Source organism: Ahaetulla prasina, chromosome 16, assembly GCF_028640845.1.
Source record: "Ahaetulla prasina isolate Xishuangbanna chromosome 16, ASM2864084v1, whole genome shotgun sequence".
Classification (NCBI taxonomy): Eukaryota; Metazoa; Chordata; class Lepidosauria; order Squamata; family Colubridae; genus Ahaetulla; species Ahaetulla prasina.
Genome location: NC_080554.1, coordinates 6,675,358 through 6,692,486, shown reverse-complemented (window position 1 = coordinate 6,692,486; position 17,129 = coordinate 6,675,358). Strand labels below are relative to the sequence as shown.

The window sequence follows — 17,129 nt, the reverse complement described above, 5'->3', positions numbered from 1 at the left end:
CATTTCAGACAAATGACCGTCTAATCTCTTCTTAAAAATCTCCAGTGATGGAGCACCCACAACTTCTGGAGGCAAGCTGTTCCACTGGTTAATTGTCCTCACTGTTATAAAGTTTCTCCCTAGTTCCAGGTTGTTTCTCTCCTTGAGTAGTTTCCATCTATTGTTTCTGGTCTTGCTTTCTGATGCTTTGGAAAATAAATTGACCCCCTCCTCTTTGGGGCAGCCCCTCAAATACTGGAAGATGCTATCATGTCACCCCCTAGTCCTTCTTTTCTCAAGACTACCCCAAACCCCAATCCTGCAACTGTTCTTCATACGCTTTTGTCTTTAATCATCTTAAGTTTGCTCTTCTCTGCACTTTTCCCAAAGTCTCAACATCTTTTTTTATAATTGTGGTACCCAAAACTGGATGCAGTATTCTAGGTGTGGTCTCACTACCACTAGGTGTGGTATTACTATCTCCCATGATCTTGATTGAATCCTTCTGTTAATGCAATTTAGGATTGCCTTGGCTTTTTTGGGCTGCCGCCGCACACTGTTGGCTCATATTTAACTGGTTGTCCACTAAGACTCCAAGATATCTCTCACAGAAGGAACGGCCAGAACTAGGTGAGACTCCTTACCTTTCTGCCCTCAAGTCCTGGTTGGCCTCTGTCTCCAATTGATCCTGGACACCCCTAGAATAGAGGTGAGGTGAAATTAAAAAAAAAATATTTCCCCTACCGTTTCTGTGGGCGTGGCTTGTTGCGGGGGGGGGAGGCCATGTGACTGGGTGGGTATGGCCAACACAACATCACTCCCATCGAGGGGCTCCTCACCGATCCCTCCCCTCCCAGCCACTCCTTGTCACGAATGGCAGGAAAATGGGGAGGGGGAGATTCCTGCCTACCATCCTTCCCTCAGTCTGTGGTGAGATTGAGGAAGGGAAGGGATGACCAGGCAGGAAAATCCCCTTCCCCATTTTCCTGCCTTTCACAAAAACGGCTCCATTCCAGCTGCTCCCCCCCTCCCCTTCCCTCCTGGGGACTACCTTAAAGGGACAGGCTCCGTTGTGAATGGAGGGAGAAAAGTTAGCATTCTCTCTGCTGCATTTAACATTGAATTCTGTGGCAGAGAGCATGCTAACTTTTCTTCCTCCATTCAGAACGGAGCTTCTGCTCCCTTTATGGTTCCCTCCCAGCCCCCTCCCTCCTGGGGACTACCTTAAAGGGACAGGCTCCGTTGTGAATGGAGGGAGAAAAGTTAGCATTCCTCTGCTGCATTTAACATTGAATTCTGTGGAATACCGAGCAGCCGGAATAGTGAGTGGCAACTGGCCGGGTGTGGGTGGGGCCCAGAAGGGACAATTACTACCAGTTTGGCGAACTGATGCCCTTAATCCCTAGCGGTTCTCCCAAACCGGTCCGAACCGGTAGGATTTCACCCCTGAATGGAGGGTTTTATCAGTGTCAAGGGAAGCAGCTTGAGTTGTTCTCTGCTTCTACAACCTAATGTCTCCACAAGCTCTGATCAAAGAAATATGGAGGAGAACATCTGGAAGATGCCAGGTTATTTATTCCTAATCTTCATATCATCACTACTGCCTTTGAGAAGAACTGCCGAGGGAAATGGCGAGATCTTGTGGGATCACCCAGCTCTTCCCAAATCAGGTGTCCCTCAAGTTCCTTCCACACGGCAGCAAATTCCTCACTTACGTTGCTGCCAACAGCTCCTTGTGGCCCGACTGGGCCAGGTTTTCCAGGAATGCCCTGCCGACAAAATGCACAGATAAACAATGGTTTGGTTTATACACCGCCCACTTACGGACCTAATGAACTATTTTCACTTTTGCACCATAAATTAGCTTCACTCTAATTATGAGTTAAATCGTGAGTTCGATCCTAGGTAGAGGCAGATATTTCTCTCTCTGGGCACACTGAGAATATAATCTGCTAAAAAGATGCTAAACTATATAGTTTTTGCTTGGAAATGACAGAGCTGGATGAGATACGGGAACAGATGAAAAACTGATTTAAAAACTATACAATTACTTATTGAGTATTAAGATAGAAGAAGAACAGGTAAAAGAAACAATAATTGCATGGGCTAAGAATTTTGGATATACAATTGAGTTAGACCAGTGGTAGTCAACCTGGTCCCTACCGCCCACTAGTGGGCTTTCCAGCTTTCATGGTGGGCGGTAGGGGTTTTGTCCGATACTGAAGCACTTTCCTTTTTTTTAAATTTAATTGACTTTTTAAAAAAAAATTTATAGCATTATTTAAAAACATTTTCATTAGGTTTTCATAAAATCCCCCGGGACAATTTAAATTTCTGCAAATATACTATTTGTATCGCCTGCGCATAAGTTTAGTTCGTGTTACGTAAGTGAAACTAAATGGCGCTATAGTGCGACCGCAAACAAAAGAGCCTCGTCCCAGAATAGCTCGCGCATCTCCCTCCACACCACCCAGCTGTAACAAAGCAGAGCTAGTAGCCGGTGCCCGCCTCCCCCAAACCCAATCCACGATGTGCGAGAGGCATGCGCAGACGACGATACACGGCACATTATTGTGGAACTGGTAAGAAAATTTTACGTGGCCACTACTGTTAGAAAATTTTACTACTAACAGAGATACAAAAGTAGGTATAAAAAGGTTGACTACCCCTGAGTTAGACAAATGGCAGCAAATATGGGAAAGAAATTATAAATTAATCATGTCCACAGCATATAAAGAAAACCAATACAAATTGTTCTATAGATGGCACACGGCTTCTGAAAAATGTTTAAAGATAAATCGGCTAAAGGCTGGAAATGCCATCAGATTCCAGGATCGTATTATCATATGTGCTGGACGTGTTCAGAAGTAGGGAATTACTGGATTAAAATTAGGACATGGCTAGAGGAAATGATACAACAACGTATTGATTTAAAACCTGAACTGTTCCTATTGGGTATCTTACCAGAGAAATATAGTAAAGAGAATACTTATTTGATTACACATTTTGTAACTGCAGCGAGAATTGTATTTGCGCAAAATTGCAAAGCGGAGAAAACTCCCTTAGAGGGAGAAGTAATTAAGAAAACATTGGAATGTGCAGAAATGAATAGATTAACACAGGTAATTAAAGAAAAGGAAGGATTGGAGTATTTAAAGTATGGGGGCAATTATATCAATGGTTAGATAAGAGATATAAAAATTTAGATAATTGAATTAATATAAACATAAGAAATTTGGGAAGAATGATGTAACAATCTAAATGAAAAAATAAGGTATGATAGAAATATAATATGAAAATGATGGAGGAGGGAGTAGAAGACACAAAATATGTACTCAGATGAAACACTGAATGGTTAAGGATGTATTGTTTGTTTAAAAAAAATTAAAAACTTCTTTAATATAGAATATATCTGCTGAACAAAACTCCTCATTGGCGACAGGAAGGGCACCCGGCCACTCTGCTAGCTCCATTCAGTTGCCCAGACTCCACCTCGCAAGGGATTATGGAGTCATTAAAAGATAATGATGATGACCATAAATTAGCTTAACTCGGTGGAGTATTTTTTTGCATATGCAACATGAGACCAAATTGAGTTTCTAAGCTGACTAAGCATTACGTGTGAAGGTAGCCACCCATTCTCTAGTAACCGTCCATGGAATAAATAGATCTCAAACATGGCTTTTTACCATCAGTCCTGGGAAACCTGGATTGCCATTTTCCCCTGGTTTTCCTGGGCAACCCTATCAGAGGAAAAAGAAGCCATTTACACGAAGATTCCGCAAAGCGTAACGTTAAGTTGGAGAACGAATGAACAGCTAGTTTCCAGAACACAGAACATACGATATTCGGGAAGGGATCTTGGAGGTCTTCTAATCCAACCTCCTTCTCAAGCAGGGGACCCTATTGTCAGGCTGTCTCTGATTATATTTAGGAAAGAAAACACCTTGACCTCATTTGGAAATGAAGAAAAGTACTTTTACTAAATACATCTTGACTACAGCCGGGTAAAGTTGGATCTGAGACAAAATATGGCTAACATTCCATATCCCCTCGTTAGTCCCTCCTTCCCCAAGAGGTCAGGCAGGTCTGGTCCAAAGCCAGCTCCTTCTCCCCCCCCCACCTCGGTAATCTTCTTCCGCAGGTCTCTGGCTGTTAATCATCTCAGGAATGCAGTGTCCGTTGGAAAACCCGGGCTCTAACATTCTTGCTGATTACAAACCCGCAATCTCCCGTCCCCTTGATCTCATGTCAGACAACACTCTTAAAGGGCCCTCTCCACTTAACATGAATAGGATAGTAATACATCTTAAGTCCATGAGCTATTTTACATTACACATAAAACCCCATTGCAATCTAACTACTGAATATAAAATGTACGAAAGGATGTGAGGATTGGAGTGGAGGCTGACACCTATCTCATTCTGGATAAATGGCTTTCCAATCTCTTCTTAAAAACCTCCATTGATGGAGCACCCACAACTTCTGGAGGCAAAAATGTTTCCCCACGGTCAGGAAATTTCTCCTTCATACTAGGTTGGATCGCTCTTTCATGATCTTCCACTGGATAGCCATTTGTGCTGCCTTCAGGGGCTTTGGAAAATAGGTCAACCCCAGTGGTGGGATTCAAATAATTTAACAACCGGTTCTCTGCCCTAATGATTTCTTCCAACCGCCAGTTCACCAAACTGCTCAGAAAGTTAACAACTGGTTCTCCTGAAGTGGTGCAAACTGGCTGAACCCAACCACTGGTCACTGTGTGATAGCCCTTCAAATATTGGAAGACTGCTACCATGGCGCTCCTGCTTTTCGTTTAGACTGGCTATACCTAGTTCTTAGTACTTAACTCCCAGCCCTTACTCATGACATGAGTGAAAGACACCAGATTCTACTTACAATTGATCCTGGAGGACCATTATATCCTTGGGCACCTTGTAAACCAAGAGGACCCTGCAGAAGAGAGACAAAACAAGGTTGCAACTCCAATCAAAGCACTTTCTTGGATGAGAAGCGAAAGGGAAAAAAATCAAGAAAGTCTACAAAGGTGCTTTTTTTTTCTTCCCAAGAAGCAACCGAATTTTCTGGTTTTTCTTCGAAGATGTTTCGCTTCTCATCCGAGAAGCTTCTTCAGCTCTGACTGGATGGTGGGGAACGGAAGGATTTATATTTATGTAGACTGAGAGCATATGCACCAAGACAAATTCCTTGTGTGTCCAATCACACGTGGCCAATAAAGAATTCTATTCTATTCTATTCTATTCTATTCTATCCTATTCTATTCTATTCTATCCTATCCTATCCTATCCTATCCTATCCTATCCTATCCTATCCTATTCCTTGCAGACAGCTGGTCATTTGCATCCTTCTAGAGGGTCATTGAGGCCACTTGCGGGTTTGACTGTGTCCTCAAGGTCACCTGAATGGTATTCATGGTTCCTGTAGTCCTGTGACCCTGAGGACACAGATAAACCTCCAAGTGGCTTCAATGGGTCTCTTAAAGAATGCAGATGACCAGCTGTCTGCAAGGAGTATCAATCCTTCCATTCGCCACCATCCAGCCAGAGCTGAAGAAGCTTCTCGAATGAGAAGCGAAACATCTTCAACATCTTCAAAAACCAGAAAGTCCAGTTGCCTCCTGAAAAAGCACCTTTGAGACAACCACGACCTGGAGGACTGAGAATCTCCATAGACATCAAGAAAGGGCCTCTGTGGCTCAGACTGGTAAGACAGTCTGTTATTAACACAGCTGCCTGCAATTACTGCAGGTTCGAGTCCCACCAGGCCCAAGGTTGACTCAGCCTTCCATCCTTTATAAGATAGGTAAAATGAGGACCCAGATTGTTGGGGGCAATAAGTTGACTTTGTATATAAATATACAAATAGGATGAAGACTATTGCTAACATAGTGTAAGCCGCCCTGAGTCTCCGGAGAAGGGCGGGATATAAATGCAAATTAAAAAAAAAAAAAGTCCAGTTGCCTTTCAGAAAAACCACTTTTGGGACCAAAGCACGAGCTGGATGATTGAGAATCTCCATAGACAGGTTTTCCTTCCTGCATCTTTAATGCCCATCAGTGATGAGAAACCGAGTGTTTAAATTCATGCATGCCTCTTTACAAACTGTTTTTTTTTTTAATGCTTCCACTCACCGCCAAACCAACTGGACCAGGATTTCCCACGTTCCCAGCGAGACCCTGCGGAAATGAAGGATTCAAATATTATTTATTAATTATTAAGTATTAAGTATTAATCTTCTCATCGTTCCCATCACCAATCTCTTTCCACTTATGACTGTATGACTGTAATTTTGTGGCTGGTAATCCTTATGATTTATATTGATATATTGACCATCATTTGTGTTGTAAATGTTGTACCTTGATGAAGGTATTTTTTCTTTTATGTACACTGAGAGCATATGCACCAAGACAAATTCCTTGTGTGTCCAATCACACTTGGCCAATAAAAAATTCTATTCTATTCTATTCTATAATACTAAGGACCGGGTCTTCTTTTTCTTAATCATCCACCTCAGGGTGAAGTATCTTACCACATATTGTGAGATGGGAACCTATCAGTCGAGCTTGCTGATTAAAAGGGACCGAGGAACACAGGTGACGTGCAGGGGTGGGCTTCAGAATTTTTTAGCAAGGAGTTCTCTGCCCCGTTGCTGGGTGGGCGTGGCCAAGTCGGCCTTCTTAACCTCGGCAGGGGAGGGGGCATTTTTGCCCTCCCCAGGCTCCGGAGGCTTTCCTCAAGCCTCCGGGACGGTGAAAACAGCCTCCCCAGGCTCTGGAGGCCCTCTGGAGGCCGGAAATCCCAAACTTCCAGTAGGCCCATTTTTCACCCTCCCCGAGCCTCCGTGCGTGCCCTGCACTTACCTGCATCCAAAATGGGAAACGTGAGGACTCCTGGGAGGGGAGGGGTGGGCAGGGCCAGCCAGGAGTGGGATTTGGGAGTTCTTTGAACTGCACAGAATCTTAGCAAGAGGTTCTCTCGAACCCCCAGCAGCCCATCCCTGATGCCATGTCATTTAGCATCCATAACTAGACTCAAGTCTTGTTGTCTTGGTGTCCCAATCTTGCTTTGCGGAACAAGAAACTGGGCTTCCGAAACCCAAGAAGGAGAGAAATAACGTAGAATGGAAACCTGTCTACCAGCTTTTCCTTCTGCACCGACGATTCCTGGAGCACCTCGTAAGCCCTAGCAGGAAGTTGGAGAGAAGGGAAAAAGAAGAAGAACAAAGAACTGTTAGGAATTCTCCAGGGTCTCCTTCAATATTCCACAGGGCTCAGGGTACAAATACAGATGGTCCTTGACTTACGATCACAATTTATTTATTTATTTATTTTGTCACAGCAATATATATAAGTATCATACAAAAAAGATTATATAGTGTATAAACGTATATATGAGTAAATATTAGGAGGAATAAGCATATTGGAAATGTCTTGGCAACGTTTCGACGAAGTCTCATTCGTCATCTTCAGGCTTCAGCTTCGTGCTTCTGGGAGCAATGTGTGATCGCAGCTGTTTCTTCCTTTTAACTGCTAGTGGGGGTTTGAACTGATTGGGTGGGAGCTTGGCTGTGCTCTGATTGGATGGAGGTTTTTTTGTGCTCTGATTGGCTGGGGGTGTGTCCTGTTTGGGTGGGGGCTTGGTTGTGCTCAATTTAGTCTGTGTTGCAGGGGGATTTGAGCTGGTGAGCTGCATAGCTGTTGTTTGGCTTTGTGGTGGTGCTACATCTTCATAGTGGGTGTCAGTCTGCTGCATGTATGGATTGGAGGGGTTTGAAATGGCTAATGTTGCAGCTGCGGTCTGGCTTCTGGTCCTTGGTCGTGCTTCATGATCAGTGTGGGTTTGGGTCTGCTTTCTGGGTGGATGTGCGGTGGTGACATCCTGTGTGGACCTCGTGAGTGTGGGTCTGGTGTCATTCCTCGTGTTAGGGACTCGTTTGTTAATAAGGGCGGGTTTCCAAATGGCTGGTAGGCGGGAGGTATCATCTCGTCTGTTCATGCTGTGTGGCCGTTTTTCTATCTCAATGGCTTCTCTAATTATTCTGTTGTTAAAGTGTTCAGTTTTGGCGATAGTTCTGGTCTTTTTAAAGTCAATATCATGTCCTGTGACTTTAAAGTGTTGGACCAGGGAAGAAGTTGGTTCCTCTTTTTTGACTGAGTTCTTGTGTTCTTCAATGCGTGCACTTATTCTTCTGTTGGTTTGTCCGATGTATGTGGTGGGGCAGGTGGTGCATGGGATTTCATATACTCCTTGATTTTCTAACTCAATTTTGTCTTTGGGGTTTCTTAGGATGGTGGATATTTTTCGGTTTGTGCAGAATGCTGTCTTGATGTTGTGTTTGTGTTTCTGCACAAACCGAAAAATATCCACCATTTTACGTACCTTATAAAGGATGGAAGGCTGAGTCAACCTTGGGCCTGGTGGGACTCGAACCTGCAGTAATTGCAGGCAGCTGTGTTAATAACAGACTGCATTAGCCTGTTGAGCCACAAGAGGCCCGATGTGCCTTCCATGCACGCACCCGGCCTCAAAAATGTGGCTAAATAGAATGGCATTATGCTGCTGTTACCGGTTCAACCGAACCGGTCTGAACTAGCTGAGTACCATCTCTGGATACAACAGTACAATATTTTCGTGGTATCTTCGCAGGATTGGCTCATATGGTTGTTCTAAAAACACGAACGTCTTTAAATAAACTTTTTAAGCGGTGACTCAGCCTCCTTTAAAAGCTGCTATTAAATACATATTTCTCTTCCCCTAATGCATACTTTGAACAGACTTTACATTAAGAAAAAAAAATGTATGATGTGAGCTACCCCAACACTGCAGCCAACGTGGTAGCCAATAATACAAGGCACTTTTTTTTGGCTCATTTTTGCCAAAGATTAATCCACGTGTCCTTAATTAGCATCACTCTGCTATAGAGCACTGCACACCAGAACAACTAGACACAAGAACAGTTTTTTCCCGAAGGCCATCACTCTGCTAAACAAATAATTCCATCAACACTGTCAGACTATTTACTGAATCTGCACTACTATTAATCGTCTCATAGTTCCCATCACCAATCTCTTTCCACTTATGACTGTATGACTATAACTTGTTGCTAGCAATCCTTATGATTTATATTGATATATTGACCATCAATTGTGTTGTAAATGTTGTACCTTGATGAACGTATCTTTTCTTTTATGTACACTGAGAGCATATGCACCAAGACAAATTCCTCGTGTGTCCAATCACACTTGGCCAATAAAATTCTATTCTATTCTATTCTATTCTATTCTATTCTATTCTAGGAGGTGTAATTAATTCAATTATGTGTCCAGTTAGAAAAACGGGCGACGTCCCTTAACCTATCGCCAAAGCAAAAACAATTTTTGGCCAACCACTTTGAAAAGATGATAGAGGATAAGGAATGATATGGTTAAATGTGGGATGAGTCAGATGGCAAAACTTACGGATTTCATTAAAAATAATCTATTTTTTTTCTCTTCCCCTGTTCATGTCTAGGCATCTACCCAGCTCCTGAGACACACGTCCAGTGCCAAGCTTGACCTCTGGAACGTTCTGTTTAAGAGCCAACGGCGCCTTGAATAACACACCCCGTGTGTCATTCCCTCAACCCAGCAAGCCAGCCCACACACATCTGAAGTTGGCTTGAAGGCCTTCCAGAGCGTGGAGTACAACGTCAGCTAACTGTCTCCTCTACACAACTCTCTTTTACAGCATGGAGAATTGTCGAATTCTGGGTATCTTGTGGAAAAGGGGACCACCAAGAAATCCAGTGGCTGAGAAAACACAAGGTTGTCTATAGTACATTAGAAAGAGGAGGGAATCTTCAGACTTACTGGAGATCCGGGAAGTCCAACAAGCCCACGCTGACCCATCCTGCCCTAAAGAGAAACCAGTTTAGCAGTTACTATGAGTGTTGCCTCTCACTTCTCCCTCTCTACAAGCCATGCTTGTTTCCTTTGTGGGTAACTAGCTAGCCTAAACAGGGTAGGAAACTAGTGTTTCTAGTTTGATTATCAACCTTCCCTTCTCTGCTAGGAGTTTAGCTGCTGTAATTGTCCCATAGCATCCTAGCTTTTGGAAAGAGTTCAGTCGCTGGTCATGAGTGGTAGACAAGAACCGTTATCTAGGCACAAGGGTTGAAACATTTTTTATATTGTGACCAACAAGGTAACATTCAGAATATAATAGAGAATAGAATAGAACAGAACAGAACAGAACAGAATTAGAATTAGAATTAGAATTAGAATTAGAAATAATAGAATATAGAATATAGAAGGGAAGGGAAGGGAAGGGTAGGGTAGAGAATTGAATAGAATAGAATAGAATAGAATAGAATAGAATAGAATAGAATAGAATAGAATAGAATAGAACAGAACAGAACAGAATAGAATAGAATAGAATTAGAAATAGAAATAGAAATAGAAATAGAAATAGAAATAATAGAAATAGAAATAGAATATAGAAGGGAAGGGTAGGGTAGGGTAGGGTAGGGTAGGGTAGGGTAGGGTAGGGTAGGGTAGGGTAGAGAGTAGAATAGAATAGAATAGAATAGAATAGAATAGAATAGAATAGAATAGAATAGAATAGAATAGAATAGAATAGAATAGAATAGAATAGAATAGAATAGAATAGAAGCTGTAAGAGTCCCTCTGCTCAAGCAGGTGACTATTGAAAGAATGGAGTTGATTTCCTGATCGGATGTACTTATTGGAGACTGACACGTAAGTCAGGCTGGGAGTTGGTCAAACAAAGTTTTAAGGCGGTCCCACAGCCATAGCCGGAATGACCTTGAGGGACAAGAGGAAAAGTCATGACCAAAGTATTGGTTAGATAAAAGGAACCTGAGTTCAGGGCAAAACTGTAACGTGAAGGAATGTCTCAGACAAGCCCTTCCCTAGTTTCACACAAAGATGAAGGAAGGGAGAAGAGAGGTGCATTCAGACTCCGAAGATTCTATTATTGTAGCTTTGCCATAAAAGTAACACTGATTTACATGCAGGGGTGGGCTGCTGGGGGCTCAAGGGGTTCGGGAGAACCTCTAGATAAGATTCTGTGCAGTTTGGAGAACCCTCAAATCCCACTCCTGGCTGGCCCAACCCACCCTCCCCTCCCTTCCCAGGATTCCCCACGCGGCCCGTTTTGGATGTAGGTAAGTGCACGGTTCACACGGAGGCTCAGGGAGGGTGAAAAACAGGCCTACCAGGAGTTCAGGAAGGGCAGAAATGGGCCTATTTCTGGACTCCAGAGGGCCTCTTTTCACCCTCCCGGAGTCTTAAGGAAAGCCTCCAGAGCCCGGGGAGGTCAAAAACGTCCTCCTCCCCCGTGGTGCAGGAGGCCGGCTAGGCCACGCCCACCCAGCAACCAGGCAGAGAACCCCTTGCTAACTTTTTTGAAGCCCACCGCTGCTTACAAGGTGTTGGTTTCGTAGTCCTGTTCTACCTTGGCTGACAAGCAGTTTTGAACCCAAGACTCCCGAACCAAATTCAAGGACCTAAGTATCACCCATCATCCTTACTTTGCTACCTTGTGGTCCTGACCTTCCACGGATGCCATCCGGCCCTTTATTGCCCTGCAGTTTAGAGAGAGAGAGAGAAAACAAAAGCAAAATTAGTTTTGTATTGCATTCTTAACAGCCACTGGCCTCCTCAGTATACTTGAATTGGTGGCCCCTTCCAAAGGTTGCTTTCAGGGGAGATGCCGTTAAGGATTCACCAGCATTTTGGGGTCCCCAAATGAGATGAAAAGAACAAGGCAACCCTTGATATTCGCACAAAATTGGAAATGCAGAGAGAACCCACAGGAGGCAGAAATAATCCACGAAATATTGACCGGTGCAGAAATGGACAGGTTAATAACGGAGCTCGAAGATAAAGATGAATCGGAATTCTATGTAACCTGGAAGATATTTTATAAATGGCTAGAGAAAAGGAGGAATGCAGGGCTAGAGAATTAGAAACAAAGAGAAGAAAAGGGGAGAAAAAAATAATATAAGAAATATTGGATAGGAGTAAACAAGATTTGAATAGATACGAAGGGAATACGTATGTAACTGGAGTGTGATTGAATGTACAAAAAGTATATATGAAATATGGATGATGTTATATTGTAATTTACATGAAAGAAAAAGCGTTAGAAAAGTTATGTACCAGACACGTCGCACCATGTCTAATGTTTTTAAATTGTATATTTAATAAAATTTATTTTTTTTAAAAAAACAAAAAAACAAGACAACCTTAACTCCTTTGGTGCCATTCTGACCAGAGAAACCAATTAGACCTTCTTCTCCCTGAAGAGATAAAAGATTTCATCTTAAATGTTTCCAAACAGGAAACCTGAAATAATACAGCAATTTTGTAAATCCTGGCAAATTTGTAAAATGCAAATGTGTAAATGCGATTTGTAAACTCTAATAAAGGATCATCCAAGGTCTCATTCTACTGCTTCTCAGGGACCCCCCAGTTTACTTACGCTAAACTCCCCTCTTGAAACTTCAGAATGAAGAGTCAACTAATTCTTAAATTTGGAAAAACAAACAAACAAACCGGCCTTACTGAAGATCCGGGAAAACCAGGTAGTCCTTTATGGCCTGGAAAACCTTGGAAACCAGAAGGTCCATGAAAACCTGGCGGTCCTCTTATCCCTTGGAGACCAAGGGCACCCTGTAAAAGAAAGTGGAACCGGCTGATCTTCCGACTGTGGTCTTTGATACCTGCAGACTTTGTCTTCTCTAAAGAAGAAAATAGGTCTTGTAGATCCAGGGGTGGGATTCAGCCGGTTCGGGTGAACCGGATGTTAATTTTAATTAACCTGACCCTCCCCTCCCAGGAGTCCCCACGTGGCCCATTTTGGATGCCAGGTAAGTACACGGCATGGCATGTCATGGGGAAGGGGGAAAACAGGCCTACCGGAAGTACCAGAAGTCCGGAAACGGGCCTGTTTCTGGCCCCTGGAAGGCCTCCGGTGCCCGGGAAAGGCCGTTTCCACCCTCCTGAAAGCTCCAGGAAAGCCTCTGGAGCCTGGGGAGGGGGGAAATGGCTTTCCCAGGCTCCAGCAATGGTGCAGGAGGCAGTGTAAGCTATGCCCCCATGGCCACGCCCACCCAGCAACCGGGCAGCGAACCGGTGGCTGAAATTTTTCAATCCCATCCTATGTCTGGAATTTCTTGCTGCTTGAAAGAGATTTTAAGAGTGAAAACTGACACTGGGATGCCTGCTATCATCTCTGATACATGGCATGATAACTCTTACCTGTTCACCTTTGCTTCCAGCATCTCCTTTGGCACCTTTTAAGCCTCGGCCGCCCTAAAAAAGGTAGAGAGGAAAAAAAAGAAAGGACGAAGGCTATGAAGAAGAAAAGACACTGATCCAGTCGAACCAGGGGTGGGCTTCAAAATTTTTAGCCAGGGGTTCTCTGCTCGGTTTCTGAGTGGGCGTGGCCATGGTGGGTGTGCCCTAGTTGGCCTCCTGCACCACAGTGGGGGGGGATGTTTTTGCCCTCCCCTGGTTCCGGAGGCTTTCCTTGAGCCTCTAGGAGGGCAAAAACGACCTCCCCAGGCTCCGGAGGCCTTCTGGAGACCTGAAATGGGGCTGTTTCCAGCCTTCCTGAACTTCCGGTAGGTCCGTTTTTTGCCCTCCCTGGGCCTCCACTTAGTTACCTGCATCCAAAACAGGCTGCGTGGGGACTCCTTGGAGGGGAGGGAGGGGAGGGGAGGGAGGGGCCAGCCAGGAGTGGGATTTGGGGGTTCTCCGAACTGCACAGAATCTTAGCTAGATGTTCTCCCGAATCCCACGAACCCCCAGCAGCCCATCCCTGGCCATAGCTGGATCCTCAGTTATCTCTGGAAGGTTTGGAGAGCCTACAACTGTTTTTTCTTATTTTCTAGGAAAGGTGTCATCCAACTGATCATCTGTAGAAACCCAGTAACTTACTTGGTTCCCAGGCAGTCCTTGAGATCCTGGAATCCCAGTCACCCCCTTGGATTGGAGAAAGAGAAAAGGATTAGAAAGAGCCCCTGCCCAGAATACGGGAATAACTTGTTCTTTCGTGGTGCTTCCAACAAGGTTGCAATGGAACACTTGGAATCTAGAAAGTTCCCGTCTTGAAATTATTTCTGTTTTCTCTGTAGATTTCAATGCATACCTTTGGGCCTGCTGGTCCATGTGCCCCTCGTAAACCAAAAGATCCACTTGCTCCCTGGTGGGGAGGGGGGAAGAGAGGAAAAAAGGGATCACACAAAAGCCACAACTGGCATTGGACAAGGTCAACTGTGTCAAATCAATAAAGGAGACAAGCAATCTAAATAAGTAAGGTTGAAAAATTTATACGTTTGCAGTTGAGTATAGTTTTGTCTTGCCTGAACCAACAGGCTCCCTGAATTAATCACAATGAGTTAAATGCCTTTGCAGGTACGGCCTAAAGGTAAAGGTTAAGGTTCTCCTTGCACATATGTGCTAATCATTCCCAACTTTAGGGGGCGGTGCTCGCCTCTGTTTCAAAGCCAAAGAGCCAGCGCTGTCCGAAGACATCTCCGTGGTCATGTGACCGGCATGACTCAATGCCAAAGGCGCACGGAAACGCTGTTCCCTTCCCACCAAAGGTGGTCCCTATTTTTCTACTTGCATTTTTTTACCTGCTTTTGAACTGCTAGGTTGGCAGACAAGTAATGGGAGCTCAGCCCGTTACGTGGCGCTAGGGATTCGAACCGCTGAACTGCCAACCTTTCGATCAACAAGCTCAGCGTCTTAGCCACTGAGCCACCGTACAAGCATACAAAAGACACCAGAGCACTGAAATGTTTCATTAAGTTCAAACTAGGTTTCCAAAACATGAGTCACCCATTCCTAGCATCAAAACATCAAAGTCAACTTCAGGGCAGACCCAACACCATTCCATCTGAAAGTCACAATCGTTTGCTTTAGAAAGGAAGGGTGAGGGAAATATTCTTACTGGTTCTCCTTTGGCTCCAGGGAATCCTTTCTTCCCAGTTGGGCCCTAGACGGATAAGATACTGGTTCAAAGAGATACAGGGTGACAGACAGTTCCGATGAATTAAACTCCGTGTGGCCATCAACATCTTTGAGAAACTCACCTGCACACCTGGAAGACCTGGGAATCCATAGCTTCCTTCCAAACCTTGTGGTCCCTAAGGGGGGAGAAATGCCACATAAGAAAGCAAGATGGGGACGGAGGGAGGGAGGGAGGAAGGAAGGAAGGAAGGAAGGAAGGAGCTCTCAGCAAAAACATGTAAGAAATGTTGCGGCAGAAATCCTTCAGTCATTTGCTTCTTAGTCTTTTTTTTAAATTCAACCCCTTTTGTGTTGACAGAACCAATGGAAAAAGAGAGCAATCACTATTTCTTTGTGCTGATTAGCGTCAATGGGAAACCGACAATCAAGATTCTTCTGGAGGGAGGAGGAGGAGGAGGAAGAGGAGGAAGGGAGAGGAGCACTGGTGAAATCCAAATATTTTTACTACCAGTTCTGTGAGTGTGGCTTGGTGGGTGTGGTGTTGCTTAGTGGGTGTGGCTTGGAGGGCGTGGCAGGGGAAGGATACTGCAAAATCTCCATTCCCACTCCACTCTGGGGCCAACTAGAGGTGGTATTTGCCGGTTCTCCAAACGACTCAAAATTTCCGCGACCAGTTCTCCAGAACCTGTCAGAACCTGCTGGATTTCACCCCTGGAGAGGAGGAGGAGGAAGGCAAGGAAGGGAGAGGAGAAGGAGGAGATACCTGAGGCCCTGGGATGCCTGGCAGGCCTGGGGGGCCCTTTTCACCCTAAACAAATAAAAAGAAAAAGGATATATCTGAAATTGGCAATTCTTATTTCCTTATTTAGTGTCTCAAGAGCTATTTGGTGCCATGTACTGTATATGTTATTACCTGCCTGAACTAGGGAGATCCACTGAATTAGATTCGCTTAGCATTTAGATTTGAAACTAGGATGTAGGCTGGATGGAACGAGGGGGGAAGCGGCAATAGCAAACCATTTCTATAATACAGGTAGTCCTCGATTTAATGTGCACAACTGAGCTCAATATTTCTGTTGCTAAGCGAGACATTTAAGTGAATTTTGCCCCTTTTTTATGACTTTTCTTGCCACCCTTGTTAACTCCCTCACAGGGACACTGCCACCATCATAAACGTGAGTCGGTGGCCACACAGCCGAATTATGATCGCGTGACCGTGGGGATGCTGCTAAGTGTGAAAAAAACAGTCATGTGTCACTTTTCTTCAGTCTTGTGTCAACTCGTCAAGCATCCCTGGCCAGCTCTCGAGTTGCCATAGGCAAGGGGGATGGGAAAAACAGTGAAGCAACACAGCATCCAAAAACAAAAGCACATTCCAGACATATCTCTCTCAAGGCTGTCTCCAAAGGTTACCCACAGTGGCCGGAGGGGAGTGATTTCTACCACCCGCGAAATTGCTTTATTGGTGAATTTATTTTATTTTTTATTTTATTCGATTTTTATACCGCCCTTCTCCCGAAGGACTCAGCCATTTAAAATACACAAAATACACATTAAAAACAAGATTAAAACAAGTGACTGTTTAAAACAAGAATGTGACTGATGACACAGCCTGGGGGGAGGGGGGAAAAAGGGTCAAGACTGGGTCGTAAATTACAGAGATGGCTTCACCTGGAATGTGCTGACATGAAGCGCCTAATAAATAACTGGATTTCTTTTGAAGCTTGGCTCGAGTCTCATGATTTAATTAGGGCATCCCTCAGAACCCTGACTTTTTGTGTTAACTTTGAATACAGTTCACTAAACGAACTGCTGTAAGTTGTGAACACTCTGTAGCCCTGTAGAACAGACCATCCATAAATTTGCCTTAAGTTGAGTGTCACTCAAAAGAGCCTTTAATTTTATATTTCTGCCTGCACCTCCCTGGCGGTTTAGCAACATGGGGGCTGTCTCCACCCGGCCTCCATGATCCCCGAGGAATTTAGAAGAAGCCCACTCCATAGCTTTGAACCCCCAGCCCTTTTTCTGAAGACATCTCATCTCACCTGAAGCCCTTTGGGTCCTTGCAATCCAGCCACACCACGTGGTCCTTGCTTGCCCTAAAGCACATGAAAATAATACAGTAATTACTATAGTTTATAGCAGGGGTAGT

General features: G+C 44.2%; 1 long non-coding RNA gene across 1 annotated transcript; it reads right to left on the bottom strand.

Annotated features, from left to right (window-relative positions):
• Positions 1 to 13,260: 13,260 nt before the first annotated feature.
• Positions 13,261 to 14,203, bottom strand: LOC131186284 (uncharacterized). Its single transcript, XR_009152334.1, has 3 exons — positions 14,151 to 14,203; positions 13,940 to 13,984; positions 13,261 to 13,312 (listed from the first exon to the last, which is right to left on the bottom strand). It is a non-coding gene; the product is annotated as an uncharacterized LOC131186284 (long non-coding RNA).
• Positions 14,204 to 17,129: the final 2,926 nt, after the last annotated feature.